Source organism: Chaetodon trifascialis, chromosome 17 (assembly GCF_039877785.1).
Source record: "Chaetodon trifascialis isolate fChaTrf1 chromosome 17, fChaTrf1.hap1, whole genome shotgun sequence".
NCBI lineage: Eukaryota > Metazoa > Chordata > Actinopteri > Chaetodontiformes > Chaetodontidae > Chaetodon > Chaetodon trifascialis.
Window position 1 is genome coordinate 6,365,712 of NC_092072.1, and position 9,134 is coordinate 6,374,845.

Consider the following 9,134-nt stretch of genomic DNA (forward strand, 5'->3'; position numbering starts at 1 on the left):
TGAAAATCTTATCTTAACCTTTCCAGGACAATGGGAAAAATCAGCAGGCTGACTTTTCGGGTACTTATTGTCTGTTATGTGTTGATTACGGAGTGCACAAAAAAATCTCTGTAGAGGCAGTAATTCATTATTATTTTCTTCAAGAGCAATTTAAAAATGTACAAGTACCTTTCCTAACGTCAGCAGAGCCAGCATGCAAAATCCCAGAGCCAGTGTCTTCATGGTGGAGAGTATAGAGGAAGCAGAGATGCACCAGAAATGTTTGTGAAAATGTCCCGTTGCACAGACGACAGGCCGATGTCTTTTATGGTGCTGCGAACGTTCTCCCTTTGTAACCTGCTCAACTTCCACTTTCTTCTGGGAAACTGAGAGGAAGCGTTTTGTTCTTTGCTTTTATACAAAAATATCACGTTTCGGGAGGGGTTGAGAGTGAATTTATGACGTGCAGTATAACCTAACCCATGATCCAGGAAGTCTTTCACAGTATTTACCATTCGCACTGACACATTGTTCCTGCTTCAGAAAATATTAAATTGTTTCAGGTGATTCCACTGGTCGGTTATGAGGAAATATGAATTCTTATAATATCATAGCAATCCTCTTTAGCTTGTCCCTCAGTGACTGCTCACCTCCCTTGAACCCAAACTCAAATCCACACTTACTGTGCAAACTTTATATATTTAATGTGTTCTGCTTTTTGGAGGTTTACAATGATGTAAATCCTCTGCTGCCTCACTCTGACACCACCTTTTAATGCTAAACACCCTTCCCTAAACCTATGTATTCAGACATTGGTGCAGTTCTGTTAAAGCAGTTTTAGAGCAGTTTTTCAGATTACTCATAAAGAGAAACATATTCAACCTGCCTTGTTCCTCCTGGTGGATGATTGACAAATGTCAAAATAGCTAACAATATTATTTCCTTGTGTGTGACTGCTTGACTTTCTTTATTACCAGAAAAGTCCTTGAGAGCCTGATTTTCCATCTCCTCTGCTTCTGGAAGATTTTTATCAGCTCTTTGGTTTGCACATGCCCTGATAAACAGCACCAATAAAATGTTTGCACAACATCACACTGCACATTTGTTTGTGCTTTTCACTCAAGGAAAACCTCGCTTTGGGTCTTCGGCCTCCTCACAACCTTTCACAACTATTGCACATGTTTGCCGTGGACAAACATTTTGAGGCTGCAGAGGACAGCAGTGTCCAGGAGGTCACGGATTTCATCTTAAGGTCAAACTCATTTACATAATAATGCCTTTATACATGGATTTAGGTGTCATTTGACAAACATATCATATCATACAATAACATAAAGTACACCAGGCAGCTGGAGCCTCCAGTTAACCTTTATTTTACCTCCAAAGACCATTGAGGAGCTATCTTTAAACAAACTTGCAAACAAATAGCTCACAATAATAAAAATACACACACACACACACACACACACACACACACATATATATATATATATGATAGCTAAAAGTTAATATACAGGATAATAAACATGCTATGGAGTAAATAAGAAAAAAAAAAAGGGAGTTGTAGCACAAAAGCATGAAGGACACTTTTGTGAGTTAGTGATACCATCTTTGTCACTGCAGCTGCTGGCTCACTAAGTTGTAATTCATGCTGTTTAATCTTTTATCTCGTTTTAACAGCATTAACCTAATAGGCCATTAGACTATATAATGTGTGATAATGGTGCTTAATTCCACAGAGAAACTAATCCAGTAATACGTTAGCTTTAAACTGAAGAGATCAAATAAAATGTGCTGTTTTAAGGGAAATATGAAAAGAGTTCTTGTGGTTCAGTATTTGGGTGTTGCCTCAGTATTTATGTCAAATCTTCCTCATAAGAGACAAAAGCTTGTGAGGAGTGTTCGAAATATTTTGTGTCAAAAATGTGCACTTTGACAGAGAAAAAGAAGCTGTTTTGACTTTCAGATTTCTATATATTTATTGAAATTATGCTCATTTTATTACAGATGCATAGATATTTTGAATGGACATATTACACACTAATAATATACAGTTAATTGCAATATTTTTCACTATATTTTCCACTCTGATTATCAACAACAGTATATACAAATATAAATGTGATTTAGGATATGCCACCTTCAAATACAGATGAGGCAGCAGTGAGCTCTTAAAATGCAGACAAACATGCTTAAAGCCATTATGATTCATAACATCTGCTTTTTCCTTCTCGTGCCTGTTGCCTGTAAGCTGGCTCCCTCGCTGTGAGTCGATAATCTCATCTCATCTCATCTCATCTCATCTCATCTCATCTCATCTCATCTCATCTCATCTCATCTCATCAACCAAGTTTTTCTTTCACACAGACAACTTAAAATGCATTTGCCCTACAGCAACTATTGTAAAATAAACTTCACTTGTAACTTGTAACAGTAGTTTAAGACTCACTCCAGCTCTGAGCCTCAAGAGGGCGCTCATTGCCAAAGTGCATGGAGAGCAAATGATCCTAACAGCAGGCTGACAGAGGTGAGGATGTGGCTCTGTCCGCTATTTGTAACCATGACAGTCATGACAGTCCCGTTGGCCGTGCTCACCATTCCTGACCCTGGCTTCCTGGTCGTGGAACCAGAGGTCTGGGTGTTGGGATTGGTCCCTGTGGAGCTGTTATTGTTGCTGGCAGTGGTGTTGTTATAGGTAGTCCAGGTTGTATTGGAGGTGCTATTGTAGGGCGGCTCTGTGGTGCTGAGTGACGGATTCTGTGTGATTTGGAGAAAACGAGAGATTTATGATACAACATGGAACTGCATTTGTAATTTTGTGCATTATATCATGAAGTACTCCAAGAATGCACATGTCAATTTTGGCATTGGTACAAATGATGAAAATGCTTTAATGAAAAAGAGCATGGTATTATAAAATGCTGAATCTGGCTTACTGGAGTAAATTTGTTCACAATATGAAAGCTTTTTGTGTTGAAAGTTGGGTCATTTTCAGCATTTCGCTAAAAGGAATCCATAAAATCCATCTTCTTTTCTAGCTACTTGACAGCCAGTAAAGACGACTTTTACCTGTGCACAGACAAATCCCAGCAGAGCCAATGAAAACAGCCCCAGGACAAGGTACTTCATGTTGGATGAGAGATGATTTCCTCTTGAGGACAAACACGCAGCTCATGAAAACCTCCCTTTTTTGTTAGCTGTCTTTTCTTTTTGAGGTTTGGCCCTGTCACACACTTGCCGAGAGTCTTAGTTTTGTAAAACGTGTTTCCAGAGACTGGCCTTTTATAAGGTATTCAGATTTTTCACCTGATACCTGTTTCCATCCAGGAAGCCGGGCCTCAGTCTCCACCCCAGATATGGACCACAAATGCAAAACCTCACACTGAGCTGAATGACATCAGTCCAGATAAAGGTGTAAGAGATGCTTCATCCTGCCGTCTTTGTTCCGCAAAGTGCCTCCAGCTAACAGCTGCAGCTATTTTTATCCTTTTATGCCTGTGTTCGACTGATTAATACTGAAAGATGAGCCATATCTTAAACAGCTTCACCTTGTTGAATGAAGTCTTATGCTACTTTCACCATAACCATTAACCTTTTGTTTTAAAATTGCTGCATATTCAATCGTAATGTGGTTTCCACCTGAACCAGTTTTTGATTATAAAACAGTATTTTCCCAAAAAGTTCTGCCCTATTGTGTGCCAGGCCCACTGTTCATTGACATCATACAACCTCACGCCACTCAACCCACCTTAAGACAGACTCTTTATATTCCACATGCTGAGTCATGAGAGGAAAAAACAAAACACTGAGGGCACTTCAAGACAAGCAACCTGAATGTCATCGAGATGTTGTTTGAATAAAGTTGAGTATCTTTTTATTGTCAGAGCCACGATGCAAATGCGGTGGCAGCTGCAAATCCCCAATTTCCATCAGATTTAGTGGAATTGCAGGATTTGTCCAGTTCTGTCAGGAACCCAAGATGTTCCCACCAACTCCTTCCCAGTTGCTTATATGTTTTATTAGTCTAAATGAAGTCAGTTTTTAAAAATACATTTAAAGTTCAGCTCAATTGTTTTTTTTATTTGCCAAAATAAGCAGAGAAATGTCATATCCTTTGTTTGTGTTTGCTCTTTGATTAATTTTTTTGACATCTGAACGATGGATTATACATCATTTATTAAGGTCGTGTGGAACAGTCTTGGTAAAAAGTGATAGAGAGCTCAGAGCAAGCAAAGCACTTCATAGCATTAACACGATTCATGTCTGACAGCCTCAGTACGAGCCGTTAAATAAGTATTTCCATTGAGGAAGGGTGAGTCAGTGATTTTTAATTTTTGTTGTTGTTGCTTGTACTCTTTCAGTCCTATGCGCCGTATATGAGAACAGAGACCAGAGGCACCAGTAACGGACTGCAGGACCTGAACAAGGAGGCAGACCCTGACTTTGTTGTCATAGTTTTAGTCTCAGCTGTAGGATGCCGAGTGGTGGATGCCGTCGCTCCAGAGCTCTGAGTTGGCCTGCGGGACGTCTGGGGCTGCTGCGATGAAGTCTTGGCAGCTGAGGTGGAGGAGGCGGGAGGTGCTCTGGTGGTTACAGTAGTGTGGTCGTTCGGGGTTTTGTGAGTCGAGGTGTGGCCGGACAATGGTGCGGTTGCTGTTGTACGCTGGGTGGTACCAGCTGTTTGTGTGCTGTTGTTGGTCACTGTTGAATCTGTTTCCTGTAAAAGAGAACATGAGTTTGCATTGCACCAGGGATGTGATGAGAGTCTGTTTTAGTATAAGAATCATGACCAGTGTCTGTGTTTTAAAGGGTCAGTTGACTATAATAGAATTATGCCAACTGATTTCTCACTTACTTCAAGTGCTATCCAGCCTTCCAGTTTTGATTTTATTTGCTAGAGGTATGTATGATGATCATTTCCACCTCCGCCCAGCACAATGGAGGTGAATAAAAATGCAACAAACAGCAGCAGCATTTCTTTGCAGCAACAAACACACACCTGACTGTTAACAGCTCATAGAGGATCAGCAAAAACTGACCCAGTGACTATTTTCTCAATTAATCAATTAGTTGATCAGTGTTTCCCAAAGCCCCAACATGACGTCCTCAAATGTCTGACTTTGTCCGCAACCGAAAGATGTTCAGTTTACTGTCATACAGGAGTAAAGGAACCACAAATATTCCTTTTTTTCCTTTACAAAAATTACTCAAACCGATTAACCAATTATCAAAATAGTTAATGATTAATTCAAAGGTTGATTACTAATCGATGAATCATTGCAGCAAGGAAAAAGAGCACGAGCTAAATTTCCCCTTTCGGTTCCTTTCCACTCACTGCTTTATTTCCTGCCTGTCGGTCGCTGCCATAGATAAAGCTGCAGCACAGTGCGTCTCTGTTGGTGACAAATCCTTCGTAGCCACGCCATGCAAAGGTCAAGCACCTGCTGCTCCAGCTGAGTACATGAGGCATGAGCACATTAATCTCACTTTGCATATTTCTGTGGTTGGTGTAGAGGCCTGGTGAACATGTCTGCCCTCCACTAATTGTTCCCTGGCTGCACACAGTGTATTTGCATGTGTCTCTTTGTTGGATTTCACTCTCCTCTGGTACAAACATGCACTTTCTTTTTCCTGATGGGTCACATCCAGTGTATCTGGAAAAAGGAGCACTCCTGAGGCTCCATCCAGCAAAAGAAAGGGTTAGTGAGGGCTGACGAAGTTAAGTAAGTCTAATATGATCAGAATTATGCCAAAAAGACTTTTTTTAAAGTAAATTGTACAAAAAGTTAATTAAATCCACTGACTAAGCCTCACAATCGCAATTTGACATGCTTTTCAAAAAGCACTTACTGAGCCGATTTTATTCCGGTTTAGGGATTATTAAACTTATAATGACCAAAAAAAAGACAAACTCAAATCAACTATAGTTTCCAAGGTTAAGGATGAACTTTCAATTTCCAATTTTAAGCCAGCAATGTTGGGAAATCATTAAAAAAAACTCCAGAGCAGCGACATAATGGACCTTGAGATGGTGGCTGCTGCTTACTCTTAGGTGTTACAGCTGAGCAAGAGAGATCTTTTGTTCTCTGAAGAAAACAAAAACCGAACAGAAAAATGTGATCTTGTTTACCAAAAACACAGCTTTTGGGAGTTTCTATTTACCTCCATTTGCCTGTACTTTGAGTTTCTCATTTACCTCTGACTAATTTGACTGCAACCATACTTAAACCAGACTTAAACCAGAAAAACAAAAGGCAGCTGTGCTCTGAGTTCGACTTCCAGATAAATCAGCTGTCCAAACAGTGATCGGAAAGGCTGAACTGTTTGGTCCATCACAGTCCTCCAAATGTGGACGCAAACTCAGGTCGCTTGTCCCACAACATGTTTTGCAGCAGGAATCCAAAGTGTGCCTTACCTGAGTGCAGCCCAGTGACATGAAGGTCAAACAGACACAGAGGACAAGCATCCCAGTTTTCTCCATCTTGGTCATCAGCTGTTTCCTTCGTCCTTTATGGCTGTGCCCACCTTTCCGTGCGTCCTTTTATACCTGCCAGCCTCCGCAACACTGAAGCTGATAACTGTTAGTTGTCAGCCGAGCAGGAAAAAAAATCACACTGTTGTCTGGAGCATTTCCAATTTGACCTGCAGTACTCATGCTGAGAGAGAACAGGCAGCTTTATATATGTGCAACCCCGATTGCAAAAAAACTGGGATGCTGCATGAAACATAAATAACAGAATGTGATAAAAACACCTGTTTGGATCATTCCACAGGTAAACAGGTTCATTGGTGATGATAGTATCATGAGTGGGTATGAAAGGGGCATCCTGGAAAGACTCAGTCGCTCACAAGCAAGGATGGATCGAGGGTCACCACTTTGTGAACATGTGATTGGAAAAAGGAGATTACTGCATGGGCTCAGGAGCACCTTTTTGGAGTCGGGGTTGTAAATGAGATCTATGGCATGAGGAAACGCTTCCACTGTATTTTGTCAAAGAAAGGCTGCATTGAATGTCTTTTCTAAACTCTGGAGATTAAAACACCCTGATTAAATAATGTTACAGGGACTGTCCCACATCATACAGTAGTGCCATATTACAGGATATATTATATTACCACATTTTTTGCCAGCTTGACTCGATTGCTCAGATTCATGTTAAGAGGGCTGGGTGTGCTGCATACGCCTTTATTTCACAGGAGTTAGGCGTAAAACTGTTTTTCATGCCACAACATACAAAATAACAACTGTGACGGCTCCTGCATGTCTGTCTGGTTTAATTGTGTTGTCTCTGAGGTGGGAGCTGATCGCAGTGGCGACCAGGAGGATCTGATTGTGGTTATTGGGAGCACCTGGGCTCAGCGCTCCACAGGATATAACAGGCACAGCTTCTTGTCTGTCTCTCTCTCAGACCCTGGCCACACCTGCACCTTTTTGGTTTGGTTATACTTTAGTTTCCTTTGCTACACAAGCTTGCTTATTTTTTGGGTTACAATAAAACATGGACTTGCCAGCCTGTTATCGTCCTTTCCCTTTGTTTGTCATAGCCTAGAGCCAAGGTTGTGACACAACTGAAACTGGCTTGAATGCGAACATGTAATTACACTGAGTTCATACTAAAAGAATAATGAATGTGATATTATGTAATCTGTGGAGCCTGTGGGAAGGTCAACATGGAGTAAGCTCAAACACAACTGAAGAACAAAAAGAACTTTTTCGCTTTGTACAGTTCGAAGGTTAAAATTTATCAGGACTTTATGTTCAGAAGACAGACCGCAGCATTTTGCATAGTGCATTTCATGGAAACAGAAACCAATGTGTCCTCTTCATATCAAACTTTGCTCTTTCGACCATGCTCGGATAAACTCAGGGACAGAAAAGGAAAATGATATGATAAGTTAATTCACCTAAGAATGGAATGCAGCCACAGGAACTCATCACCAAAGACTTCAAGGTTTACTCTGATTATGCAGGAATCTGATGAATGTTTTCCACCCGCGTGAACGTTATTTTGCTGCACATTTGGGGGAAAAAGGCACGTTTGATTTCACCACGTCTGTGACCAGCAGGTGAAGGGTCTGCTGGAGCCGCTGAAGCAGTCAGAAAGGAATGTGACCCTGTGATGTTTAGCTTTTGATATCGTTACCCTAAACTGACGTCTTATCACTTCCTATTAAACAAAGCTATGATGTGTACTGGGCTTGAAAATAATAACTTTGGTATAAGGCTTCAGTATTAGCAAAACAGTTGATCAATGGATACAGATACCGCTTTAAGCATCGCAGTAAGAAAGAAACACCAGCTTGTACCTTCGTTAAATCCTATTTATCTTCCTGTGAAACCTCAGCTTGTCTGTTTTTAAGGAAAAGTCAACAGACAATCCCACTCATTTGGATTTTACTAGGTTTAAGGCGACAGAGGGCAGGGTGTGACAGAGAGGCTTCAAGTGATGATAAGTTACACAATTCTCACCTGGACTTTGTTTGACATGAATTATTTAAAGGTTAAGTCGGACATCCATAAATTTAATCCACTTCTTAACATTCATGTATACAGTATAATTGAAGTTGTCTGGACTGAGATATACTATACTATACTAAAACCATAACACACGTTTTATGATCACCACCACACAACCTCAAGGACAGAGAAGGAAACCAACTTGTTCCTGTAACAGGTTGTTCTGATGGCTGTGAGATCACAGGCAAGCCTTTGTGGGGCTTTATCAGCTGTGTTATCACCGTGCTTCACATTTCCTGGTATCGGACATTTTAATGTATCAGATAACCCGGTGCCCACTGATGACACAATCAGTGCTACTGGACACAGCTGCATATTTAATTTGTGACCCTGTGAGTTTCTTTGTAGGACGGGCTCAGAAGCCATCCCTGAAGGTCAATAATTAAACATTCTGCTGTCGTCATCTTCGTCTTGCTCTCATCTATTTCAGACGTTATTGACCCCTTTTGTGTGACATGTCTTATCTGATGAGTTACTGGTTGCAGTAAGAAGCGTTTTATTGTTTTGCCATAAAGATGAGAGAACAGCATTACAAGACGGAGGGGGACTATTCAGATCCTGTAAACTCAAAATTGCAAAACTCTCGAGTTCGTTGCTACAACACTGAGCCATGGATGAACCATGACGTGAAGAAGGA